Source organism: Cervus elaphus, chromosome 23 (genome assembly GCF_910594005.1).
Source record: "Cervus elaphus chromosome 23, mCerEla1.1, whole genome shotgun sequence".
In the NCBI taxonomy this organism is placed as follows: domain Eukaryota; kingdom Metazoa; phylum Chordata; class Mammalia; order Artiodactyla; family Cervidae; genus Cervus; species Cervus elaphus.
Genome location: NC_057837.1, coordinates 44,510,754 through 44,537,811, shown reverse-complemented (window position 1 = coordinate 44,537,811; position 27,058 = coordinate 44,510,754). Strand labels below are relative to the sequence as shown.

The following is a 27,058-nucleotide window of genomic DNA, read 5'->3' as shown; positions in this document are numbered from 1 at the left end:
TTGACTCTCCTATGACTGAGGGCAGAAGGAGAAGGGGGAGACAGAGGATGAGATGGTAGGATGGCATCACTGACTCAATGGACATGAGTTTGAGCAAACTTTGGGAGATAGTGAAGGATAGGGAAGCCTGGTGTGCTGAGTCCATGTGTTTGCAAATAGTTGGACACAAGTTAGTGACTGAACAGCAATGAGTCCAAGGATCAAAATGATTCAGTTGTATCAGGAAAAATGTATAACAGAATTTGAATTGATCATCAGAAATAGTTTAATATGCCAACTAGAAGTTCAGTGACTCATCTACAAACAAGTAGAGATTCTGGCTGTATATCATAATTATCAAAAAATACAATATACTGAATGTTTTGGAATTCTCTAAGAAAGTATGTTTTTATTTCCTTTTGTTATGTAGACAGTATAACAAATCCAGTTAGATTTTCTCAGATGAAATTGTGCTTGGTTTTCTGTTCTCTTATACTTCTGAAACTTGTTGGTGTTTTAATTGTTATATCTTAATAGCAGTGTTTCTTTCATGGAAACCTTTGAATGGCAACTTGCTCTTTTCTGAGATATTTTAAAAGGAAATTGTATTTGAATGGTCTAAAAAAGAATCCAGGGCTTTCTAGGGGATTTTGTCACTTGGGTTTTCTTTACTTATGATCTCATTGTCAAGGATTGTATAAGCTTCCAAGAATCAAAGGGATAGTGGTTTCTAATAAGTCCATGCAAACACAGGATTATTTTCATTTTTATTTGTATTAAATATATTCACTCCACTGGCACCAACCTCATAGTGAATCACGATGAGTCTACTTGCCCTCCTCAAAAATAGCAATAGAATTATAACAAAACCAGTTTTCTTTGAAAAAATGAGGCATCCAGTTTTCCAATAGTGCTTGCTTGCCATGGAAAATTCCTTGACTGTCAATGATAAACTAGTATGTAAAAAATGTGGGTGACAATGGTGTCGTCCTCACATGATGAGGGGCACATGAGCTCACGACAGTTAAGGTGTTAGAGTGGCATGTGGCAAGTGACAATGTTCAATAAGTATTACGAAGGATATTACTCCTGACTCTTATCTCATTGTATCTAACAAACAACACTGAAGTAGCATAAGCTCTCCCCTGCTTCTTATGCACATGTTGTTATATGTATATATAGATATGCCCTTTTATAAATGATGGTTTCAAATGCTGTAGAAAAATCTGACAGTCCAGTAGAAGGAAATAATGCAAATATTCTCTGAAAGTCTATAATGACTATAATTTGAATATTCAGTTCAAATAGATAACCATTCTCTTGATTCTCTGTTAACAGAATGTTGATATGGATGATCATGATTTAGAAAGAAACTGTTTTCCAAATAAAAAAGCGTGGAGAGAAAAAAACAAAAAACCCGAGCCTATAAAACACAGATGCAAGCAAGTGTATTTATTTCCATGAGATATGCATGTATGTTTTTCTACTGGCTGTATTAATTAAAATTAAACATTCATCTTGTCCTATTGCATCTCTGGTTGTGCTATAAAGCACTAACACCGAACTGGTGTTTGCACAGAACAAAGAAAAAGGGAAACTTAGCAAATAGTTGGTTTAGTGAAGTCAATCCACCATTCCAAATCACCAGGGCCACACATTCAGTCGGATGGATAGTTCTCACTTGCTGAGACCATGAAGCCGTTCTTCTATGTCTGTTTTGTGCAAACGTGAAGGGGGATGCACAAGCAAAGTCTCCATGATTTTATGGGGCTTTTCTGCAGTTTATATATGCAAGGTGAAGCTCAGAAGATTTTCCTTGTACATGAACACTTCAAGATAGCTATCAGGTTTGCCAAAGGTGCCCCAAAGCCCTGACAGAATACCTGGGGTGACTCACCAACAACAGACAGGAGTAGCATCTGAGGAATATGATTAAGCCCCAGGACTCAATGGTTGGATACCTTAAGTTCAGACTCCAGCTCAACACTTGCTGAACTGCTTGACTTTGAGAGACTCACTCACCTCTCTGTCCCTCACATGACATGGTCATCTTGGCAACAGGGATCTCGGTACCTGATGGCAAAGGCCATTGTGGGAAGGAGCAAGATCACGTACACGGGGTGACTAGAGCACTGCCTTCTGCCCAGTGACCAAGAAGTGCTAGCGGTGATTAGAAAGTGAATAATGTTTCCTGTAACTGCCATGGAGACCATTAGTCATAGAGTGTGCTTTTATGAGTTGCTTCCCATTTGGCTAAAGCTGATTATAAACTTCTTACACTTTGATTCTGTAATCTTGGCAAACATGTAGCTGCTCTGAAGCTTCTAAGTCAGGTTAAGATCTCAGATTCTAGAGGGAGCTTAGTAATGGGTCAGGTACTAGCAGAAAGGGCTGGGGAGACCAGGACTTCTAGATAATTTCAGATGTTTTGGGTATGAAATAATTATTAAACTCTGGGTTTAACTTTGTCAACATAACCTCAGTAGTAACCATGTGACCAAATGTTTTCATCAGCTCTGGCTGCCATAACAGAATACCCACAAAATAAACAACAAGTTTATTTTCTTATAGTTCTGGAGGCTGCAAGTCCAAGGTGAAGGTGCTGGCAGATTCAGTATCTGGTGAGGACCCCCTTCCTGCCTTGTGGATGGCTCTCTTCTTGCTGTGTACTCAAGTGACCTTTGATTTAGGATTGTCTTGCAAAGAAATCGCTGATATTTCTTAATAAAAATCGCTGAAATTTTGAAATGTGGTTCTAATAGGCATGCAAATCAGATAAAGATCAGAGGCTATTCTAATTCGGGGAAATTCCAGATGCAGGCACACGTCAGAGATATTTTGGGCTCGGTGCCAGACCGCTGAAATATAGCGAATATCACAATAAAGCAAGCCACAAGGTTTTCTGGTTTCCAAGTGCACGTAAAACTCATGGTTATACTATACTATCATTGATTAAGTGTGCAATAGCATTATGTCTGAAAAAACAATGTACGTACCTTAAAAGTACTCTTGCTAAAGATGCCAAAACAATTGCAATAGTAACATCAAAGGTCACTGATCACAAATCACCATAGCAAATATAATAATTATGAAAAACATGGCAATAGTGCGAGAATTACCAAAATGTGACCCAGAGACAGGAAGTAAGCAATTACTGTTGGAAAAAATGGCACCAATAGTCTTGCTCCACACTGTGTTGCCGCATACCTCCAGTTTGCAAAATACTTGGGTCTACAAAGCACAGTAAAGGAAGTGCAGTAAACAAGGTGTGCCTGGCTTGGATAGTACACACTGGGAGGGGTTGGGGTGCTGTTTCTGACTATTGATAAAGTCGTTTCAAAGGCTGCCTGGAGCAGAAGCTATGGGATCACATGGCACTGTTGATGAGAGTGACTGAGAGTTTATGACCATGACAAAGGTAAGCTGCCCAGCTTTAGGGAGGAGACAGATAAGGGAGTAACAGGAACACACAGCAGGTGCAATGCAGTCTCTGCCTGCGAGACGACACTGGTTCTGACTTAAGGGAAAGGATGCAGGAGAAGCCAAAGAGGAAGGAGAGGAGGCTGAAGTCCTGGGAAAGCTGTTCAAAGACGGCAAAGGGAGATCTCTGTTTAGGAAACCACACAGTGACATTGAGGGAAGAGACTGAAGAATGATGCTTAAAGATGTGTAGATACAGATCGATGAATTTACAGTGGTGAGTGAGTGAGTAAAAAAAATAAATCACAAGGAAACCCCAGTCCCCGGCAGTTACAGTCTTCACCACTCACAACAGGTCACATGTGAGCTAGGTTTTCACACTAAGAACCTTGAGTGCCCTGGACTTATAAACATGATAATTTTATATGGAGGACCAAAAAATTTTAAAAAGAAGGATTTCTTACCCTCTAGCTCTCTTTCAAGTTCACATGGCCCAACTTACAACGTCATCTTTATTTAAGAGTATTTGCAGTTGAACGTTCTGGATCATTCAGAGTCTTTTATTTCTAGATCATACAACTGCTTTAGGTTTTTACGGGTCAGGAAACACTTCCTCCCACCCACGCAGACTCAGCGCACGCTGGCCCTGTGACTCTGAAGGACGCACCCTTGCTCCCAGGCTGGGCCCTGTTGCCCTCAGCAGTGGTGCGTTTCTTTCTCCGGATGATCTCTGAGGACTTGCACTGGGGTCAAGTGAAGCTCAGGGTCAATCCTTACTCCTGACTCTTCCCATCTTCACTCGCTTCTATCCTGTCTTAGAGTGTGAACGTTGACACGGGTGGTCCTTCGCTCTCTGCCTCTTATCCTGGGGCTCATCTTGTCCAAGCTGCCTGAGTCAGCGTGCTTAGGCATTCATGTCCTGTGTTTCCTCCAGGTCTGACTCCTGGGGCAGAAACCCCCTTTTTGGGATGGTCATCCCCCCCACCCTGCCCACTAAGAGCAGAGTCTTTCTTCCCCACCCAGGCTGACACTGAACTTGACTTGTTTAGCATGAAGCTTCCTTGGTGAAGAGGAAGTGTGAGTTCAGCTTTGTTGCAGGAGAGAAGGAAGAGACAGTGACCTTGTGGGAGACTCTGCTTCTGGGTCACCTGGATGCCTTGCCCACCCCCCAAGCAATGGTCCTGTTTTTGGTAGCTTGTGTTAGAGATGAATGCTTAACTGTTTTCCTTTTTTAAACATCAACTCTTTGAGGAGAAGTCTTCTTCAGTTCAGTTCAGTCACTCAGTCGTGTCCAACTTTCTGTGACCCCATGGACTGTAGCACACCGGGCCTCCCTGTCCATCACCAACTCCTGGAGTTTACTCAAACTCGAATCCATTGAGTCGGTGATGCCATCCAACCATCTCATCCTCTGTCATCCCCTTCTCCTCCTCCCGCCTTCAATCTTTCCCAGCATCAGGGTCTTTTCAAAGAGTCAGTCTTCTTAGGCATTCTCTTTTTTTTCCTGAAATACTTGCTGATTGTTTTCTTTCATATGTATCTCACATAATTCTGTGTTGGTATTTTTCTAAAATGATAGTTCCTCTCACTTTGCAGAAGTTTCCAGGAGCTCAGATTCCTTTCTCTTACAGATCAGGTAGGTGACCCTTTAAGCTGCCTCTCCTCTGGAGATAGGGGGTCACGTTCTGAACTGCTTTGAAAGCAAGAAACTTCCAGAGACCTAGAAAAAGGATTTGATCTCAGGGTCTAAATGGTTAATGAGAGTTCTTTGCAGATGAGGTAATGTTTTGGTTAAGGTGAAAGGAACTGGACTCTATTATCCTAACTAACTTGCTACGGAGGTTTTAACCAAACCGAAGTTCATGCCAGCTAAAGAGGAACCCTGATGACAGCCAGAGATACTGATCTGGCCTTCAAGGAGGCATTTTCTGACCTGCCTAGGGATTTCTCCCCTCCCCAGGATTCACAAGGACTTTCCCTCGTCTCTCTAGCTTTTGCTGTGGGTTTTCCTAACACTAATTGTGCTCACAGGAGGGTAATGATTTCTGAAGTCCATTCTTTCAAACCCCTGCTTTCAGATCAGCACCTGGGAGCGCCGATAAACAAGTCAGTTATTATCGACGTCACAGGGAACTCCAAGCCATGGGTGAACTGTGCAGAGCTTGAAACCCAAGACAGAGACAGAGTGATTAAAACTGTAAGCAGGGCTAGCTCCTGCTAGTGACGAACTCCAGCAGCAAATGAGGAGTAAGAAGAGATGATGAAAGTTCCTCCTTGAGCCACATAACTAGGGGAATAAAAGGACTTATTTTCTACCAGTTAATGAACAATGATCCCTGCAGGGGTGGGAGGTACAGGCCCCACTCTGCTTATCAGTAAATTCCATGAAGCCTTACCTCATGCTGGGGGCGTCCTGTCCTGTCCTGGTTCAGCCAGACAGACTGTGAAACACTTTTTATTTTTTTTTGATTAATCAAAACTTTTGCATTTTCTATTGGAGAATGGTTGATTTACTAGAACACCTTCTGTTGCAGGTTGAGTAGCCCTTCTTACCAGACAATTATCACAGGCTCAAAGGGATTTGCTGGGTTTCTCATGTAATTCTATCCATCATCTCAAATTTCTAGATGTTTCCTGAGGCTCCTGTGAATTCAAGGCAGGTGGGGAAAGTAGTAGATTAGAAGAAATCCACCCTTCTCTCCAAGGAGAATTCCCTGGCAACATTGAGCCTCGCATGCCATTGTCTGGGGTCAGTGATGACCACGGCAGTTCAGCATTGGGAGGGATGAACCTCAGAGCCCGAGGTGGCCCCAGACACAAATGTGTGTCCCCAGACTTCCCTGCCCTCCTCCCTTCCGCTCCTGACACTACGAATTCATTTATTCCTCAAATATGCTTGATCAATGGTCACTACGGAGATGAAGAGTCATCATTCTTGACTTCAGGGCCAGTTCTCAAGGAATTAAGCAGCTACTTACACACTACTTACATGGGATTCCCTGGTGGTTTAGACGGTAAAGCATCTACCTGCAATGCGGGAGACCTGGGTTCAATTCCTGGGTTGGAAAGATCCCCAGGAGAAGGAAATTGCAGCCCACTCCAGTACTCTTGCCTAGAAAATTCCATGGATGGAGGAGTCTGGTGGGCTACAGTCCATGGGGTTGCAAAGAGTCGGACAGACTGAGTGATTTCACTGTTTTTTTTTTACACACTGTCAGAGGGCCAGGCTGGGGTGGGGGTGGGGGTGGGGGGAAGGGTCCCTATGGGCAAGGTCATGACTGGCCAGCTTTGGTCTCTGTACTTATCCTCGCACCTGGCACATTGACCTCTGTAAATAAGTGTGAATTAAATAAGGAATGAATTGGAGCTCCAAGATAGGGTGCTGTTTTCCAGGGTGCTTATCTCCTGGCGTGGTTACCCTGATTCGGGACCAAAGGTACTAAAATCTGCTTAGTGTGCACCAGGATGTTGACAGACTAAGCTGCATGGCCGTCAGCAATTTTATGGATGGACCAAGGGATGGAGTTTAGGAAAATGTGGGTGGAAAAAATGTTGTTGCTGTTTAGTCACTAAGTCATGTTGGAGTCTTTTGTGACGCCACGGACGGTAGCCCACCAGGCTCCTCTGTCCATGGAATTTTCTAGGCAAGAATACAGGAGTGAGTTGCCATTTCCTTCTTTTGGGCTTCCCTGGTGGCTTAGATGGTAGAGAGTCTTCCTGCAGCGTAGGAGACCCGGGTTCAATCCCTGAGTCGGGAAGATCCCCTGGAGAAGGAAATGGCAACCCACTCCAGTATTCTTGCCTGGAAAATCCCATGGACAGAGGAGCCTGGCAGGCTACAGTCTATGGGGTCATAAAGAGTTGGACACGACTGAATGACTTCACTTTCTCTAGGGAATCTTCCTGACCCAGGAATGGAACCCAACTCTCCTGCATTAGCAGATGAGTTCTTTACTGCTGAGCCACTGGGTGAGCCCAGAAAAAATATAGGTAGACATAAATTTCCCTTAATTATATGTTTCCATTAATTCTTGCAATTGTCAATCTATATTTGGAATCTGAAATACTGAGTTTCTTTTGATATCAGAAGTAAATATCCAAATTTCCTTTGTACTGCCGTATCCATAGCTGATCTCATTAAAACTGTAAGAAGAAAATTACCGCCTGACTAGTAATCTCAGTTGACTCGATTATTTTGTTTGTTTGTTTGTTTTTCATTTATTTTTATTAGTTGGAGGCTAATTACTTTACAATATTATAGTGGTTTTTGCCATACGTTGACATGAATCAGCCATGGATTTACATGTGTTCCCCATCCTGATCCTCCCTCCCCATCCCATCCCTTTGGGTCTTCCCAGTGCACCAGTCCTGAGCACTTGTCTCATGCATCCAACCTGAGCTGGCGATCTGTTTCACACTTGATAGTATACTTGTTTCAATGCTGTTCTCTCAGAACATCCCACCCTCGCCTTCTCCCACAGAGTCCAAAAGTCTGTTCTCTATGACTCGATTATTTTGATTCAATCAAAATGGATTTTTTTTTTTTTAGCATGATACCAAAAACATCCCCCAAAAGTCTGCAACTAATAAAAAGTTGGAAATAACAGCTCTGATTATTGAACCACCTCTCCCACCCATAGTGCACACGTAACACACACACCCTGGTCCTATGTTCAATTTTAAAATAAAACAGGTTGATACATTCAATTTTATGTAACTTTATTCAGCTCTGGATTGCTGGCTTGTTTGGTTGCTACTAGTGTGATGAATACAGATCTTCATCAAACAGGCTAATAAGGATCTCTTTCCAGGATCAAAGGGTGTCTTTGTTTCTGGGAGTTTTTTTTTTTTTTTTCCTCTAACATGGTGGTGTTTGTTTTTGTACACATTATCCTTTTTGTTTGTTATCTAAGATGCCATAAAAAATGTTGCTGTCAAAACCTGGTCACTGAGTCAAGCCCATTTGGCCTCCAGTTTCTCTGGGGAAGTCTTTTCTGAAGGGCCAGGCACCTTTTTCTGGGCTCAGCTGGTCTGGCTGGGTGAGCTTCACCTCCCCACCACCTGGTCCCCCTGGGGCATTTGCCAGTCCCACCTCTCCTGTTATCAAGGGCTCTCTGGCCAGAGGGAGCTCTTTTGGTTTCATCTTCAGGCACCTACGCTGACCTCAGGAATGTTTGGCAGTAGGGAAAAAAAATAAGAAAGGTCAGTTTCACTTGAGGACGGATGATCTCAGCGGTCATTTCCCACCAATGACCTGGCCATGACTCAGCTTTCACTTTTCTTGTGACTGGCATCTTTGATAACATCCACATTCCGCATTAGCCAAATAGTGAGTTTTAGTGAATCTTGACATCAACAAGGATGTACCCAACCTCCAAGCCCTCCTCTCTCTGCCTCTTGTCTTTTCCCTTCAAAGAGTAAAACAGGCAAGAAGACCCAAAGTTACCTGCTTCCTGGGTCCCAGTTTGACCTACGTGGTGCTTTTAAGGGGAAGAATATGAGAGAACATTTAAAAAAATGGGAAGGTTTTATTTACACACCTAGACTCCCATCTTCTGCTGGAGGTGATGGAAACCTAGCCAGGTAAGAGCCACTTTTCTCTGATACCACAACTGGCCAGAGATGAGTATCACTGCCTTTTTCTAGAGGAACCACTCTCCTCATTTTTCCACAGTCTCTAGCATTCCCTACAGTTTCCCCTCACTGAGGTCAAGTGCTTCCCGTCCATCATTATTGTACTTCCTGCCCATCATTATTGTACTTCCTTGTCTGTTTTTCTTACTCTTAGCCTCCATTTCTCTCTATGTGACTTTTTTGGACCGTGGAGGCATTTGGATTTACACTCTCTACTCCACATAGTATTTTATTCCTGACATCTTAACTTTGGGGGTTTTGGTAATAATCCAATCAGATTGCTAATAGTGCATTATTAGTAGCATATTTTGATAGTGTAATGTTACATTCACTTCCCTTACCCCATCATCATCATGTGGGATTCTTTCTGTCTTTCCAGCAGCAAGGTGGTGTTGCTTCTTACCTGACAGAGGCTTGTGTTCACAGATGTCATTCTGTCAAGGTCTGTCAAGGGACAGACATTTTGTCATTCTGTCAAGGCCAGCTCTAAAAGGGACATTTTATCATCTATCTTTTATAGATGGGAGACTCAAGGGGGCTAAGAGCTTACCCAAGACCACAAGTTTGGTCAGTGGTGGAGCCCAGAGGCAGTCCAAGGCTCCCAACCTTCCAATTTATAGCACCCCTCTCCTGGTCTTGCAAAAAAATTTTTTTTCTTTTTTAAAGAGGTTTAAAAAAAATTGTTTTTTTAATGTGGACCATTTTCTAAATTTTCATTGAATTTGTTACGGTATTGTTTCCGTTTTATGTTTCAGTTTTTTGGCCATGAGGCACATGGGATCCAAGCTCCCAAACCAGGGTTTGAACCCACATCCCCTGCAGTGGAAGGCAAAGTCTTAATCACTGGACCACCAGGTAAGTCCTGTCTCTCAAGGTTTTTATTTTTATTTATTTTTTGTTTGTTTTTTTCTCTCAAGGTTTTTAAAAGGATTTTTCTAGAATAGGATATATATATGGATGAGTTTCAAATATTAAAAAAAAAAAACATTTTGCAAAAGGCATTTACATTGAAGGGGAAAATTGATTTGTGTGCTCCCCTCCTCCCCAAGTGTGACCTGATTCATTTCAGGACAATGGTTTTGAACAGAATCACAGACATAGGGTAGCTTCATCAGTGCTTACACATATCTTTCTGAAAACTGAATCCATACCCATCAAGTATCCTACAGAAGAGAACAGGTCATCCATCTGAACTCTCTTTTTGCCCTCTGTCTCAATTTTTTTAGGAGAAATAATGCTCTTGTGAGGGTCCTTTCTTGCCCTGAAAATATTGGAGTTCATTCAGTCTTTTCTAATTGAGCTCTCAGCATCTGAAAGTATTTCCACCTCAGGGATCAACCCCTTACTTTGTCTAACTGTCTCCTTTAAGGGAGCTGAGAGCCCAGTGGGTAGCCTTTCCCTTCTCCAGGGTATCTTCCCATCCCAGGGATCAAATGTAGGTCTCCCGCATTGCTGTTGGATTCTTTACCAGCTGAGCCACAAGCTTATCATCCCTAAAAGTTCAGATTGCATAAGGAATGACCATAAAACAATTTGAAGTCATAGGGAAGACTGAGCTGTACGTCGTTTACACATATTCAGATCTAGACTAAATGTGAAGATGTTCACTAGTGGTGACTGATTACAGTGGCAGAGAATTAGACAAAAACAGTATTTCTGTTAAAAGAAAAAATGGTCTGTTGACTCTTGTTCACCATTGAAATTATTCTCAGAGTTGTCACTTAGGACAAAAAATTCTAAAAGGGAAATATAAGTGATAGAACTGGCTGCTGCCACTGACTTCTAAAGACGAGTGGACATGAAATGAAATGGCCTGGGACAGTAGCCAGGGGCTGCTTGTCAGTTGTTGTTCAACCCTCTCAGAACTAACCCCTCCATCTGCCCTGTGACCCATTTCTTCATTGTGTGTTTTATCTCACTTCTTATCTCCATGTCATTCATTCTCTATCTTTCTCTCTGCTGTCTTCCCTACTTTTGGGCCTAACTGAAGTAAGAAACAGTGAATGGCTTTGCTCACCCATCCCCCAGGTAGAAAGGTAGCCTAGTGGCCAAGTTGACAGTGACCTGCAATGACTCTCACAGATTAAGTATATCTGTCTCCAGAGTGGACTCAACAAATCAAAAAAGTGACCTGGGGCAAGTTACCCAATACACACGTATTTTAATGAACGCTAACTGAATGTGATCAGTCCTCCTCTAAGGTTCCCAGTTATTGTCTGCTTCTTCCCCATGCATGGCATTCTTCAGTGACCTTTGTCTTACTTTGCTAGCACTAGTTCAGAAATCTTACTTTTGACCTCTTGACGAGCTGGCCCAGGACTGTTACCAGCCCCATCCCTGTCTGTCCCCTCCAGGCCTCGGGTCCACGTGACTTTGCTGCGTTGGTTCTCCAGGCACTTACTCTGACTGAGTGCTGTCCATGTGGCCCTCCCTGTCAGCCTGGCTGGAGCCTGACCCCTCAAGGAGCCTGTCCTGCTTTGTTTCTATCTTCTGGAATCTAGTGCCTGACCCAGAGGAAGGCACAAAGGATGAAAAAGTGGGTGAATCAGGGAACCAGTGAAGTATATGCATGTGCTTTAAACCAGCGTTACGCACCTTTAGAAAGTGTTGGAGGCAAGACACTTCCAGAACTGCTGAGAGGCTATGCAAAATCCTATTCTGATGACCACATGGCAGTTTGCTGGGTTAGCCATAGGTTTTAAAAGGTGTTGTGAGGGTCTGGAATTTTAACAGAGAGCCTAGTGGCGTCTCTCTAGCCTTCTTCATCTCTAGGCAGCAGAATCCATTGTTGTAATTTAAATTTTCCTGTGTTTCGTGAGAGGCGACCTGTGTCCAGGTGGACTTTCCACGAAGCTGAAGAGGCTTCAGGCCCATGTGAGCTCATGGGCATGTGTGTTGTGAACGTTTCCGGGAGTATGATATGCCATTTTAAGAGCCACTTGAGATGCCATTTGAGAACGTTTCAATCAAATTAGAAATTCCAGACTTCTGAATTTGAAGAGTACCTTTATTTAAAGGTTGGTCTTCCCAGGTGGCGCTAGTGGTAAAGACCCTGCCTACCAATGCAGCAGATGCAAGAGACATGGGTTTTAATCCCTGGGTTGGGAAGATCCCTTGGGGGCACAGTAACCCCATCCAGTATTTTTGCCTGGAGAATCCCATGGACAGAGGAGCCAGGTGGGCTACAGTCTACAGGGCCACAAAGATTCAGATACAGCTGAGCACATCACAACACATTATTTAAAGGATATCTTTAAACTTATTTACAAAAAAACTGAGAGGGAAAATTCAGACAACAATCAACAGCATATGAACTAAGAACAATCAGTAACAAGCAGTAACGTTGACAGAAATCATTCTCAAGTTGAGAAGTAAGATGTATAAAAATTTTTCGGGTCAGACTGAAAGCCATCATTCACTAAAAGGAAGAGGTAAGTTTCTAATAGAAGCAGTGAGTATTGTGTACAATTAATTATTCTGTAAGAAAACATAATATGCGCTGAAGTTTTTACAGATTATAGGTTAAAGATGTTGATAGAGGTTCTCCAGAATTTGACGAGAAATGTAAATTATTTACCTGACATTATCAATTAGGAGTTATGAAGCTGAAAAGAACTTTTCTAAGCTAAGGCTGATTAAAAAACAATAACAGCAACAGCTACTTTTGATGACTCTTGCTAGAGAGAAGACAAGATTGTCTTCCTACCATCTCCAGAAAATTATATTGTAAAATTATTGCCATGGAGAGGCAATTAAAGAAGAGATAAGTAAAAAAAGAATCTGATAGAGTGATGTTAGAGTCATCAGGTCATTAATTAGTCAAACAAAATGAATTCTTCTGGAATTTGTGAAGTTTGCGGTGATCCTCATCTTTGTAACATGTATAATCTCTTTTGATTTCTCTTTCCCAGTTGTTGTTCTCTCACTCAGTCATGTCCAACTCTTTTCAACCCTGTGGACTGCAGCATACCAGGCTCCTCTGTCCTTCACTACCTCCCAGAGCTTACTCAAACTCATGTCCATTGAGTTGATGATGCCATCCAACTATCTCAACCTCTGTCATCCTCTTCTCCTCCTGCCCTCAGTGTTTCCCAACATCAGGGTCTTTTCCAATGAGTTGGTTCTTTATATCAGGTGGCCAAAATATTGAAGCATCAGTTTCAGCATCAGTCCTTCCAATGAATATTCAGGACTGATTTCCTTTAGGATTGACTGCTTTGATCTCCTTGTAGTCCAAGGCTCTCAAGAGTCTTCTCCAGCACCACAATTTGAATGCATCAGTTCTTCATCTCTTAGCTTTCTTTATGGTCCAACTCTCACATTCACTCCTGACTTCTGGAAAACCCATAACTTTGACTAGATAGACCTTTGTCAGCAAAGTGATGTCTCTGCTTTTTAATACACTGTCTAGGTTTGTCATAGCTTTTCTTCCAAGGAGCTAATGTCTTTTAATTTCATGGGTACAGTCACTATCTGCAGTGATTTTGGAGCCCAAGAAAATAAAATCTGTCACTTTCTCCCTATCTATTTTCCATGAAGTGATCCTGACTTTTATGTTTGCAGTTGTATTCTTGTCCACAACATGGAACTTGTAAACTTTCAGTAGAACCCTTTCTATGAATTTAGGGATCTGTGCATTGTACCACTGTCATAAGCTCAAGTGTATTCAACAAGCCCAACAAGCCACTGGAGCCTTCCAGGAGGTTTCTTATTAGTGCTTTCGAAAGGCAGGGCTATTAGGTGTCTCCTGGTGGCTCAGTGGTAAAGAATCTGCTTGTAGTGCAGGAGACACAAGAGATGTGGGTTTGACCTGTGAGTCAGGAAGATCCTTGGAGGAGGGCACAGCAACCCACTCCAGTATTCTTGCCTGGAGAATCCCATGGACAGAGGAGCCTGGTGGGCTACAGTCCATGGGATTGCAAAGAGTCACATGATTGAAATGTCTTAGCACACAGTAAGCATGGGGGACAAGGGGGCACTCTGAGTCTTTTCTAAAAACGCTTTTGATGGAAAGTCCCTTCTTTGCTTATTTTCCCTGATTCCTATCTTCTATTGTTCATAACAAAACAGAAGCAGAAACAAAGTCTTAAAAGACTAAACTATCACATGCTGCAGAGGCCTTTAGACCTAGTCCCCAGTTAACTTCTGAGTACTTAAAGGGCAGGGCGTGGATTTCTGCTAGTTTAAAATAATTAATAACCCTTCTCAGCAAATATTTTTCTCCTGGATTTCTTAGCAGTGGATGAATGGGCTCCAGCCTCTGATTCAGCTTTTACTGATAACTTGAGCTTAGTAGACGATAACTACACAAGGACAAACAGCAAAGTGGGGACCATCCTCTACCGTGTGGGGACAGGCGTGATTCAGTGACCACATATCTTGGAAGTGGACATTGTTAGGAGAGCTTTATAGCCTCAGAGCCTTCAGCTTTGGCCAAAATGGCCATAATGGGATAATTTCCTCATAATAATGAGACTAATTCTCTTTGGCAAAAGCAGGAAAAAAAGAGGAAGAAAAGCAGCAACAAGATAGAGAGATCTCTCTTCTCATTTAGTATTTAAAGTCCCATCAGGCACATTCTTCAGGGAACGTGTGCTCCACAAGGAGAGGTCAGGGATATGGTCATGCACAGCTCGTTAGTGACGGGGGCGTGAGTCAATCCTTTCAAACAACAGTTTAAAAACTCATCTCCTGTAGATATTCTATGGCATCTTAGGCTTCCTGTCGACCCAACTGGTCCCTCAGATCATTTGATGTGTTGCAGTCTCAGTTTAAGAATTGCTCCCATATTTGCAGAATGATATCATTTACCCTCACATCTAGAGATCAAACAGGAGTTCCACAGTGACTTACGAAAACCAGAGCTGAAGGTAGATTACTCCAGATCCAGTCTGCCTTTCTCTCCACTTGTCTTAAAATCTACGTGGTCCAGAAAGCCAGTCTCCTAAGGAATGTGAGGTCACGCCCTCTGATGGTGTAGTCTGAGTCCAGGACCAAAGAATCCGGCCAGAGCACAGGGATTGTAATTTTTTGGTCCAGATTGGTAATTAGTTAGTCTTTGAGAGTCCGTTTGATTTAAAATTGTAGTCTGATGTACCTTCATACAGGAGTGTGCATATTAACCTTTCACACGCTTAGAAATGATTTCTACATAGTTACAATAGCTTTGTAATTACGCTTTCCTTTACCTGGTCTCTGGCCATTTCTTGGTTCATTGTTGACTTTGTCCATAAGAGGAATGTTTTTACAGATAGTGGAGCCTGGAGTTGCTTCCACCATTGCAGTCATTTCTCCCGCCTGCCTTTTTGTCAATGACACATAAAACTGCAGAAGAAAAATTATGTTTCAATATATAGCTTTCATTATGCTTTTGATGTTTCTAATATTCCTTCCTAAATGCCGTAATTCCACACATGCTGCTTGTCACCTGGCTTATGTAAACACGGACTCGTTTGGACGTTATTGCACAATTCTATCAAAATGCCAAGCAGAAAAAAAATGGCATCCAATATTCACCCCGGGGTATGAGCAAGGAACTTCGGTTTGATGTAGAAGCATTAATAATTTGATCACAGACAGGCATTTTTCAGCAGTGCACACAGATTGCCAGGAAAAGATCATTCTTCCCTTGTGGACGTGTTTACATCACACATCTTCCACTACCTGGGGAAATCTTGCACAGACAGTGTTGGGTCCACAGTTTCTCAATGGAGGGAGAAAGAAACACGCCCATGTGAATGTGAGCCTGTGCGTCTCTCAGGACCTCAAATAAGTTGTTTCAAATCCAGAACAATGTCACCCCGACCAGCTAAAAAGACGAGAGGATCACCCTGGGCATTTCTCTGAAACGCTTTCTCTCCCGACTCAGTTCTAAGGTCATCTGTGAACATTGTGGTGTGTATGAGTTTGACACTGAATGCATGTGTTAAAGATGAACTCTGACTTTGATTTGATGTTTTTGAATTGTGGTGTTGGAGAAGACACTTGAGAGTCCTTTGGACTGCAAGGAGATCAAACCAGTCAATTCTAAAAGATATCAGTCCTGAACATTCATTGGAAGGACTGATGCTGAACTTCCATTACTTTGGCTACCTGATGCGAAAATTCGACTCACTGGAAAAGACCCTGATGCTGGGAAAGGTTGAGGGCAGGAGGAGAAGAGGGTGACAGAGGATGAGATGGTTGGATGGCATCACTGACTCAACAGACATGAAACTGAGCAAACTCTGGGAGATAGTGGAGGACAGAAGAGCCTGGCTTGCTGCAGTTCATTGGGTCACAAAGAGTTAGACCTGACTGAGTGACTGATCAACAATAACAGTCTGACCATGAAGACTAATCCTTTGTCATTGGGGAGCATTTGCTCCCCCGTCTGACTTCTAATCTTAGAACCACATAGCCCCCTCCCCGTGTCCCCAAACTTTGTCTCTGTCTGTTCTTCTGGAGTTGGTCAGGGTGGATGGCCGGGGGCAGGGGTTACAGGTGGTGTTACAGATTCTTGGTCTCTTCTCTCTGGGCCAAAAATAGGAACTCTTAGAAATTTTAGGAGATAAGATACAGCGAGCAGTCACATGACTCTGTCCCTGAGCAAGCACGTTCTTCTTTTCTTGCATGAGTGGCCTCACGTAGATGATACCTTTATGACCTTCTGCACCTCTCCTGATGGCTTGCACGCTGCCTTCTGATCAGGGAGCTGGAAATGACAATCTGAGCAGGGCTTCTCTGGTGCAACCCCCATTCACAGAGGTGCCGAGGAGATGCAGGTGGGGGTCTGCAGGGGGCCTGAGGGGACCATGCACCTGCCTGGTGGGATCGTTACAGGACTTGCTCCTGGGTTTTTTAGTCCAGGGAGACAGGGCTGTGATTGAAGAAATGCTGCTGGAGTTGAGGGGTCTGCTCTGAACCTTTTTCACCTGGAAAAGCCTTTTTTGTGCAGGAGAAGGAGATGGAGTCATTCTCTCCCAGTCCTCCTCCCAAGCCTTCTCCTCAAGGTCAAGCTTACCAGGCCCAAGGCCCAGGGTCCACAGAAGATGGGGGAAAGGAGGGGGTTTTTGACCTTAATTTCTGTGTTCTCTGTGCAGCAGTGAGCCAGCTCTTGGGCATCAGTGGGGTCGGGATCCCCCAGGATGACGCCACCTTCCCAGACAGCACTCCTTGGACACTCATTTGCAGTCATAGGACTCACTTCATTTCAATTGCCCATGATGATGTCTGTTTCCTGTGCCAGGCAGGGAAGACTGCACACTGAAGGGTCTCATTTTATTTCCCTTTGTATTTCCAGCCCCAGCCTGCTGCCTGCTGGTTAGTACCCAGGGGACACATGTTCTTTAAAAAAATTGGGAACATCTTAAAATACAATTTTACTGACGGAATGAACATAGATGTACTCTGGATGAAATCCTCACAGTGCAAGTTCAAGAAAAGACAGTATTTGTTAGATGCAAACACTGGAAAAGAAGACAGACACCCTGGTGTTTCCAGAGAAAGTGACAAAACATCGAGTGACCGAGGGGCTAGGTTTGCTGGGGCTGGGCAGATGGAGAAGACAGCCTGCCCTCCAGTGTGTGGACGCTGGTTTTGACCACATTTCCCTCCATGGAGAGCGATAGGGAGGAAGGAAGAAGACTTCAAAGCAGTTCAGGAGAGACTGACAATGGTTTGTGCTGGAGATGGGGGCAGGTGGGGGTAGCCAGATCCTGCAGGGCTGGGAGTGTGATGGTGTTGTAACTCACCGTTTACTCAGCACTGAGTTCTGGGCTTCTTTATCTATTCACAACAGATGAAGGAGTGATCATCCATGATCAATGCATGTTGTTGTTATTCAGTTGCTAAGTTGTGTATGACTCTCTGTGACCCCATGGACTATAGCATGCTAGGCTTTCCTGTCCTTCACTATGTCCCAGAGTTTGCTCAGATTCATGTCCACTGAGTCGGTGATGCCATCCAACCATCTCATCCTCTGTCGTCCACTTCTCCTCCCACCTTCAATCTTTTCCAGCATCAGGGTATTTTCCAATGAGTCAGCTCTTCACATCAGGTGACCAAAGTATTGGAATTTCAGCTTCAGCATCAGTCTTTCCAAAGAATATTCAGAGTTGATTTCCTTTAGAATTGACTGGTTTGATCTCCTTGCAGCCCAAGGAACTCTCAAGAGTCTTCTCCAGCACCGCAATTTGAAAGCAATTGTTCTTTGGCTCTTAGCCTCCTACATCTATACAGGACTACTGGAAAAACCAAAGCTTTGACTATATCGACCTTTGTCAGCAAAGTGATGTCTTTGCTTTTTAATACCCTGTAACTGTATAGGCTATCAGTTATTGAGCCCTTATGTGCTTGAAGGACTTTGAAGGCATCAACTCAGTTCAGCTGGTCCTCGTGGTACCCACTCCAGTGGGCGCTGTTATTATGAGCCCATTTTGAGGAACAGTGAGGTTAATCACCAGCCCAAGGTCACCAGGATATTGTTGTGGTTATTCTACAGGTTCTGAAATGGCAAGGTGACAGAATGGCAGTGAAGAAGGACACAGACATGCCACAAATTGTGTGATAGAGTCGGTTTTTCATCTACCTGTCTATCCAGGTGAGGCTGAGAGATGTGTTCACTCAAAGTGACTCACTCCTTACCTATCACATCAGTGACATAAGTATTATATGGAATTTCCTCATAATAAAAATTTTCACCTGAATATCTGCTGCTAACCCACATCTAACCTTCTCTCTTATCCAAGATCAAGGGTCTACTAGTTCATTTGATTCAGTTTTCTCATTTGTTATATCAAGAAATTAATGGCTTGTCCCTCTGCTACTGCTGCTGCTAAGTCACTTCAGTCATGTCCGACTCTGTGTGACCCCATGGACTGCAGCCCACCAGGCTCCTCCATCCGTGGGATTTTCCAGGAAAGAGTACTGGAGTGGGTTGCCATTGCCTTCTCCGTGTGACGAATGATGAATAATGTTGCATATAAAGTGGAGAGCTGTGTCTTTCCCAATCTAACTGCTCAGTAATTGTGAGCTAGTATTATTAGCAAATAAGAAAGTGCGTTTTGTACCATTAGCATGTTCTTAGATGCTTATCCTAATGTATTTTTTTTTTAAAGTTACCAAATAATTTCTTCACCTCTTTGTATTGCATGAACAAGTCACAAATAAAGCCTACTTGCTTTCCATATAAGACTGAGACCCTCCTCAGAAACGAATACGACCCTAGTATAAGCATCTCCCTTCAAAAGGTTTTAGACTGTTGGAAAGCTCTTTTGGTAAGCTCTGTTGGAAATACTTAGATATCACAAAATTGTTACTTAAACGCAGTCCAGGAGTCCAAGGAGATTCGGGTGGAGAAATGTCTCTTCGGTCTGCTTTCAGTGGGCAGAACCATGATGAACTCTGAGTCCTTGGTCCACGGTGCAAGGCGCTGTCCTGTCCCAGGAGGAGGCAGAGGCCCAGGGAGGTCCAGCTGCTCGCTCAGGACCTCAGGCTTGTGTGTCAAGCTGGGACTTGAGACCTTTGCAGCCAGTGCTCCACTCGACCCCTGCCATGCCCCTCTGCGGGCTCAGGCTGTGTGGGTGAGCGGTGGATTCGGTGTGTGTGCATGAGTGTGTGTGTGTGAATGTGGCATCTCTGTGTAGGTCCCATAGCAAATGCCCTGACTTGCATGGTTCTTCAGTGACAGACACTTTGTTAAGAAGATCCATTGCCTCTCTCCTTCACTTGACAGGTTTCAGCCTTTTTTGGGGGAAATAGTACAGTTAGGATGAGAGCCCAAGAATATGCCAAAATTATGTAAACCGCGAAAAGGTATTTCCAAGAATTTGAGGAGACCCTCCCTTCTCTTTTGGTAAACAATGGTCTTTGGGAGATACCCGGCTTTGTGTCTCTTGAGAACTGGTGGGTGCTCGGATAGCTGAGAGAACAGCTCAGGGCCACCTCCAGCTCCATTGCAGCCTGGTGAGTTCACAGACGTGAACGTTCAGTTTTAGCCATATTGGCCATCCTGTGGGATATTGTCATTTCCGTAAGGGCTTCCCTAGTGGCTCAGATTGGTAAAAAAAATCTGCCTGCAATTCAGGAGACCTGGATTTGATCCCTGGGTCGGGAAGATCCCCTGGAGAAGGGAAAGGCAACCTCTTCTGATATTCTTGCCTGGAGAATCCCCTAGACCTTTACCTATCTGCCCGGACAGAGGAGTTGGGCAGGTTACAGTCCATGGGGTCTCAAAGAGATGGGCATGACAAAGCGGCCAACACCATACATAAATTTGCCTTCATCTTCCACGAGACATGATCCTGGAAATCTGGCATTGTGTGGCTCCTTTCTCTCTTCCCAGCCAGGCTTTTCAGAAACCTCCCTGCCCCATTCCAAACAGGAAGTTTGGGCAGCAGTGGTACAAATGGCCCCGCATTATGTGGGATGTCACCCATTGTTGTCGGGACAAAGACATCCTGAAATTAGGACAAAGGCTTCAATCCACCAGGGTCCGGACCCTTCAATAGCCCCACATTGTATCTGGGGAGTGATTGAGTGAACTGGGTCAGTCCGAGAATATACCTAAGCTTCTGAAACTCTGCTATTATCAGGCTGCCAAGCGGAGCTCCACACAGCATAGGCAAACAGTACTGGGAGTAACTGGGGGCTATCTGCTTTGCATACATGCAAAGCAGGGACTTTCTGAATAGACGTGCTTCCTGGCAACTGGATAAGTGAACGGGAAAGAGTGTTAGGGGAATGATCCATAACTCAGTCCTATGAGGAAAAGCAAAATGTTTATTCATTGAAAGTGTTATTGAAGTTTCTCTTTTGAAATGCTGAGCATACCTCACACGGTTCTCAAACTCTGAAGAGTGCATGTATTTTCTATTTTGTTAGAAGCAAATACTGTGTTAGAACAAACTAACCAGCTTTACCTGCAGCTGGATGACGCTCCTGTTCAGCTACAAGTGATTTTCACTGATGGCTTCTCTTGTCAAAGAAATTCTGGGTGTGGGATTAAGTACCATGAACCGTGTTTATCAAGTGGAGCCTGACCCTGCTCAGACAGGACTGCATGTGGCAGCATTTTTCTCTGTCTTCATAGCAAAATTTCTAAAACATTTTCAAAAATGTTATCTGAGACTGTGGCTTGTTGTTGAAGTTGTATCCAACTCTTTGCGACTCCAGGGACTGTAGCCCACCAGGCCCCTCTGTCCTTGTGGCAAGGACACTGGAGTTGGTTGCCATTTTCTCTTTCAGGGAATCTTCCCAACCCAGGGATCAAATCCACGTCTCTTACCTCTCCTGCATTGGAGGGGAAGGCTCTTCACCACTGGCACCACCTGGGAAGCCCTTGAAATTGTGGATACAATAGGATTAAAGAGATGGCTATTCATTATTTTTCCTTTTCCCTCTGTTGATTAGACAGTTCACCCTCCACCCCAGCTCTGTTCCACATGCAACCACGTCCTCCTCCTTCAGTCCACCGTTCTCCCTTGGCATCTGTGTCACATCCACGGAGACACATGTGAGTGACTTGTCAGGGTGACTGTGCCTTAATGGACAAGATATTCAAGTAAATCCATAAATCCACATCGAACCCCCCTTTTCTAAATACATTTTTGAATGTGTTTATTTCCCTTTGAATTCCCTCTTCTTTAATCCCCCCCAACAAGCATGGGACAAAAATGGAACAGGTCTTATTTTTTTAATTTTACTTTATTTGTTGATCACCCACCCACAACAGTCAGATTCATTTACCAGGAAATGAGACCTAAGGTGTTCACAGCCTGAGCCATTTGGGAATTGGTGCCTGTCGATCCTGTGACCCTCTCTGTATCCTGAGATGTGGGGAAGGGGTCCCACCTGTAGGTCAGTCCTGCAGCCTCAACCTCTCTCTGCCGTGAGGCCCCAGGACATCTCAGGGTTGAGCTGAGACCCCCACCCCCAGGCCGTCTGTGCGAAGGTGAGGCTGGGCGTCTGGGATGAGATAGAAAATGTGCGGCAGACTAGAAGCCCTTCTTACAGCAGCTGATAGATCATCTCAAGCCTGGTGTCGCCTTCATGTTTCTTAGTCACGTTGTCCCCGACCTTTGAAAACACCTAACTTTGCAGATTCAACTGTAAGTTATAATTTTCCTCTAAAATGCAATAAAACATAACTAAAAATGTTAACTGACCTCTTCACATCAGTAATGCTCTTACTGAAAAGGAATAAAGCAATTTATAAAGGCATTAAAATGTGATTCAGCCAGAGTGCTTGCCTAAACCACCCATAAATTCCTTCACTGGTGTCTGTGTGTCCACAAGGCTGGGCCGCCCGAGCCCCATCTTGCAGCCACCGGCAGACTCGACAGTTTGGCTGCAACTTCTCCTAAACCTCCCTGTTCTCACTAAGCCAGCTGGCATTTTGATTTTACAACATAAGAATGCAATTGTCTTATAATCAATTCAACCCTCCAACATGTCCAGTGGCTTTGATGGACCCAGACTGCACCAGGGACTAAGAATGGGGCCCAGCAGGCTGTCACATCTCCGTGGGCACTGCTCTCCCAGGATTCCAGGGAATAGTACCCTCTGGAGGTGTTCAGTGGTCCTGCACTTCTAAGAGCTTACATTCTTGGGGGACTGATATAGACAGTGCTATAGACGGTCTGTGTCCCCCAATATTCATATGCTGACTCTTAACCCCAAAAGTGATGGTGTCAGGAGGTGGGGCCTTTGGGAGGTGATGAGGCTATGAGGGTGGAGACCCCAGGATGGATCAGTGACCTTATAAAGGAGAGCACCCCCCTTCCTCAGCCCTTCCTCCAGGTGAGGACACAGTGAGACGACACCGTCTGTGAACCAGGAAGAGCCCTCATCGGACACAGAGGCAGATGTCACCTTGACCTTAGACTTTTGCCTTCCAGAGTCATGTGAAATCTGTGTCTGTTGTTTGTGAGGCTCACTCTGTTCTATTTGTCACAGCAGCTAGAGTGGACTGGGACAGAAACAAATGGGTGAGGCAGCCACAGAATTCAGGTGAGAGTTTCTGAGAAAGCGAACAGAGGGTTTTGGAGGGTGACCAGGTTCCAATAGCTTGAAAAGTTAAGATTTCTCCAAAGAGGCGATATCATACATGAGAACAATCAGGAGGATCCAGGCAAGGAAGGTCTGGAGGGCAGCACTGCATGTGGACTGTGGGGGCAACAGTCCCAGAGCCGGGGGCAGAGGGTGGGTGCCTGGTGTGGAAGAAACGGGGAAGAAAGCCAGGATGGGCTGAGGAGGGTGCAGACGGCAGTGGGTGGGGGAGTCCTGCCCCTTTATCTTCAGAGGGTCAGAAAGCCACCTGGGCTAAGGGCAGGGGAGGGTGAAGAGGCTGATGTTGTGGGACCACAGGGATGCTGTGGGAACGGGCTCTGGGAGCCGGAGGGGAAGCAGGGAGGCAGTGTGAGCACCTGGGGCTGGTCCAAGCGGGAGCTCATGAGGCCTGGGATGTGGGGGCAGTGAGGGTCCATCAGGATGAACTCGCTGATGGAGTCGCTGGGTGTGGGGAGAAGGGGGTCTTGCCTAGTTGTTCCAGGTGCCAGGCATGCGGGCACTGCTTCCGACCCTTCCTCTCTGTGGAGTCCCCTCCACGTCAGGACGAGTCCCCTCATCTTGTGGCTAAGATGGCCAAGGCTCTGGTAGGTTAAGTTGACAAGCCCAAATTCACAATCTGGCAAGTGCAGAGGTAGGAATAACCCAGTTCTTTCTGAAAGTGAAACTCCAGCCCTTCCCACTTTGTGTTTCTTCTCTTCTCTGTTGTCAGCTCAGTTCCAAGAATTCATGCTGGCCCTTAGCTTTCCCTTTCACTTCCCAGGATGCCCCAGAAGGTGCTGAGGAAGTGTGGACAAAAGGACCACGTGGGTCCCTTTGGAGCGTGGATGCTGGGCTGGCTTCATCTGTCACAGTGTGTTTCCCACACTCTGATTTCCAGTCTGGACGAGGAGCACACATTTGGGCAACAGCCAAGGGCCAGGGGTGGAGTGTGAGGAGCTGAGGGCACACACACTGTCCTCTTGGGGGCCCTGAAACCCCACTGTCTGCCGCGGGGATGACGAGGGGTGGGGGCCCATCCTGCTCGGAGATCGCGCTGAGCTTTGCTCTTGAATCCACCTAGGCTGAATGAAAAATACAGCGTCTTCCCCCAGTTACAACTTTTATACTGAATTATGGAATCTTTGTGCAGACTATATGTCCGTGCCTACACTTATTTCTGCTGGAGTTTCCATCACTCACCATTTAACCGCCCAAATCCAAGGTTGAAAGGGAGCTACTTCTCCAGCTGTCAGCTCCCAGAGGTTTAGAAGACTCAACTAAAGAGGGTACTGTTTTAGAGACGGTCCCTGCTTTCTGATCGTGCCCTGCCAACAAACCTTCTTCACTTGGCCCCTGCTCTGTAGATACAGGACACGTACACTTTAAAACCATCCTGGCTGCAAACTCCAGACTTTCCTTCAGTCTTAAAACCAGGAGACCTCTCTACCTGTGCATAAGTATAAACACTCATAAGGTCACAGCATCAGTTCCAGGCCAACTGCTCCATCCCTGTAATTATGATCACTGAAGTGCTTGGGAGCTGTGCTGGGGATACAGCTGTCCTGCGTGTGCTAAGGCACTCAGTCCTGTCTGACTCTTTGTAACCCTGAGGACTGTAACCCACCAGCCTCCTCTTTCCATGGGATTTTCCAGGCAAGAATATTGGAGTGGTTGCCATTTCCTCCTCCAGGGGGTATCTTTCTGACCCAGGGATGAAACTCTGTCTCCTGCATTACAGGCAGATTCTTTACCACTGAGCCACCTTGGAAGTCAGAGAATACAGAAATAAAATACATCCCAGGTCTCAAGGAATTAGCTGGTAGAACCAGTCAGGTGAGGCCAATGATGCCCCTTTAAGGAACATAGGGAGAAATAATGGCAAATTCCTTTTTTTCCCCTAAATTAATTTGTCTGTGCCATGTCTTAGTTGCAGCATTCAGGATCTTTAGTTGTGGCATGCAAACTCTTAGTTGTAGCATATGGGATATAGTTCCCTAACCAGGAATCGAACCTAGGCCCTCTGCATTGGGAGATCAAAGTCTTAGCCACTGGGCCACGAAGAAGTCCCAATAATTGCAAATTCTGAGAAAACACTTAGAGTCTCACCCTCTAGTCTCTGTGAGGACTGTTGCCCACTAGAAATTTGTTTCTGGCCTCTGGGGCCCAGATAACACTTCCTGGGTCTTTCACATCTTCCTGGGGAGAGTAAATCGGGAGATTCTGTGTGTTTATTCGTATACATATTTGTTTCCTCAGTGAGGAGGGTGAGGTGTCCATGGAATAAAAACTTGTTTGCAAACTCCAGAATGAGTTGAAATCCTTAAGGAAATGGCAACCCACTCCAGTATTCTTGCCTGGAAAATCCTATGGATGGAGAAGCCTGGTAGGCTACAGTCCATGGGGTCGCAAAGAGTCAGACACGACTGAGCGACTTCACTTTCACTTTCACTTCACTATGCCCCATTACTGCTTTGGGAACAGTAGATTTTAGGGCAAACGAATGATTTCACACTTTCTCTGAAGTGGAGAGTGTCAGGCATGTCTGCTACAGAAGACAGTGAGTGCAGCCTGGAGATTCTCTGATTAATTTGATGGTTCTGGGGACCAGTAGTGTTGGAATGTGTCCCAGGAGTGTCCGTAGCCTGAGTGAGCATGTCGGATTGGGCTCACTGATCCTATAGCTCAGGTGGCCAAAAGATGTCCCCTGTCTAATGATAGAATTCTCTCTCTGCTCCCAGTCTGCCTAAAGCCAATTTTCTTTCCAAGAACACCCCCTGAATCTTCCTGCATCTGATCTGAGGAGTAACAGTAGCTGAAAACCCACGTGAAAGGCATGGCCCCTCAAAGCAAAGTATCTTTGCCCTCAGGGACACCACAAAGAGTCATGGTTCCAGACAGAGCCCCAAGTTCTGCTGTCCTTTTCCCTGATCTGCATTCTTTCCTCTTCGACTTATTTTTCACTTTCTGTTTGACTTAGCTTGATTGTATTTCTCCCCCGATAGAGCAGAAAGAGTGAAAGTTCCCTCTGCCCACATGCGCAGAGCTCAAAGCGAGTGTTGTCAGCACTCACTTGACGTCAAGGTTGACTTTTAAATTTGCCAGAGGGCTTTCTTCGGAGACAGGGCTAGGCCAGTAGGCCCCCCTATAGAAAGTTGGTTGCCGGTGCTGGAATTCAAAGCCCACAAACCGAATTTTAAACTTTTCGGACAACACACAGATAGGCGAAGGGACCTCAGACCCTGATATCAAATAATAGATGTTTGTTTTTTAAAATCTACACATTTTCGGGTGCCATTCACATCTTCTTTTTTTTGTTTTTTTAAGTTTTTACTGAATTTATTACAATATTGCTTCTGGTTTATGTTTTGGTTTTTTGGCCTTGAGGCATGGGAGCAAGGCATGGCCTTGAGGCAGCCCTAGCTCCCCAACCTGGGATTGAACTGGCACCCCCTGCATTGAAAGGAGAAGTCTTGACCATTGGAACTCCAGGGAAGTCCCTACATCTTCTTTCTATCATCTCTTCCATTTCTTTCTTTCTTTTTTTTTTTTTTAAAGTCCATTGCTCTTAGAAAACACAGTTAAACACAGTTAAAAACTGTTTGTTTCTTGGTTGCTTGCTTGCCCATCAGACGTTTAGTTACCTTGAATGCTGAGTTGCTCTGTGTCTCAGTTTTTCACAGATTTTTGTTTCATTTGAGAGCCTGTCTTTGGTTTGTTTACACTTTTAATTTGGAGTCCCTGGGCATATCTAAATGGGCTCCAGAACCCATAGATCATCTGATAATGTCTCTCCTAGTTCCTACTCCCTGACACAGAGTGACTTTTGAAACACTTCCATTTTCCCTTTCTATTTAATGTACTCTAGCCCACTTTTTTTCCCCTCATTTTTTTTATAGTCCATCATGAAGAATTTGTTTACCAAATGTTACTTTTCTTGGATCGCGTCTATTTTTGAGGAGTGCAAAGCAAACAACATTTTGAAGCTGTCAGCCTTCAT

General features: G+C 44.6%; 1 long non-coding RNA gene across 4 annotated transcripts in view; it reads left to right on the top strand.

Annotated features, from left to right (window-relative positions):
- Positions 1–9,828: 9,828 nt before the first annotated feature.
- Positions 9,829–27,058, top strand: part of LOC122681726 — a 92,222-nt gene continuing 74,992 nt past the window's right edge. For all 4 annotated transcript variants that reach the window (XR_006337087.1, XR_006337086.1, XR_006337088.1 and 1 more), the window contains exons 1-2: positions 9,829–9,888; positions 18,515–18,613. This is a non-coding gene — a long non-coding RNA (uncharacterized LOC122681726). The remainder of the gene's footprint in view (positions 9,889–18,514; positions 18,614–27,058) is intronic.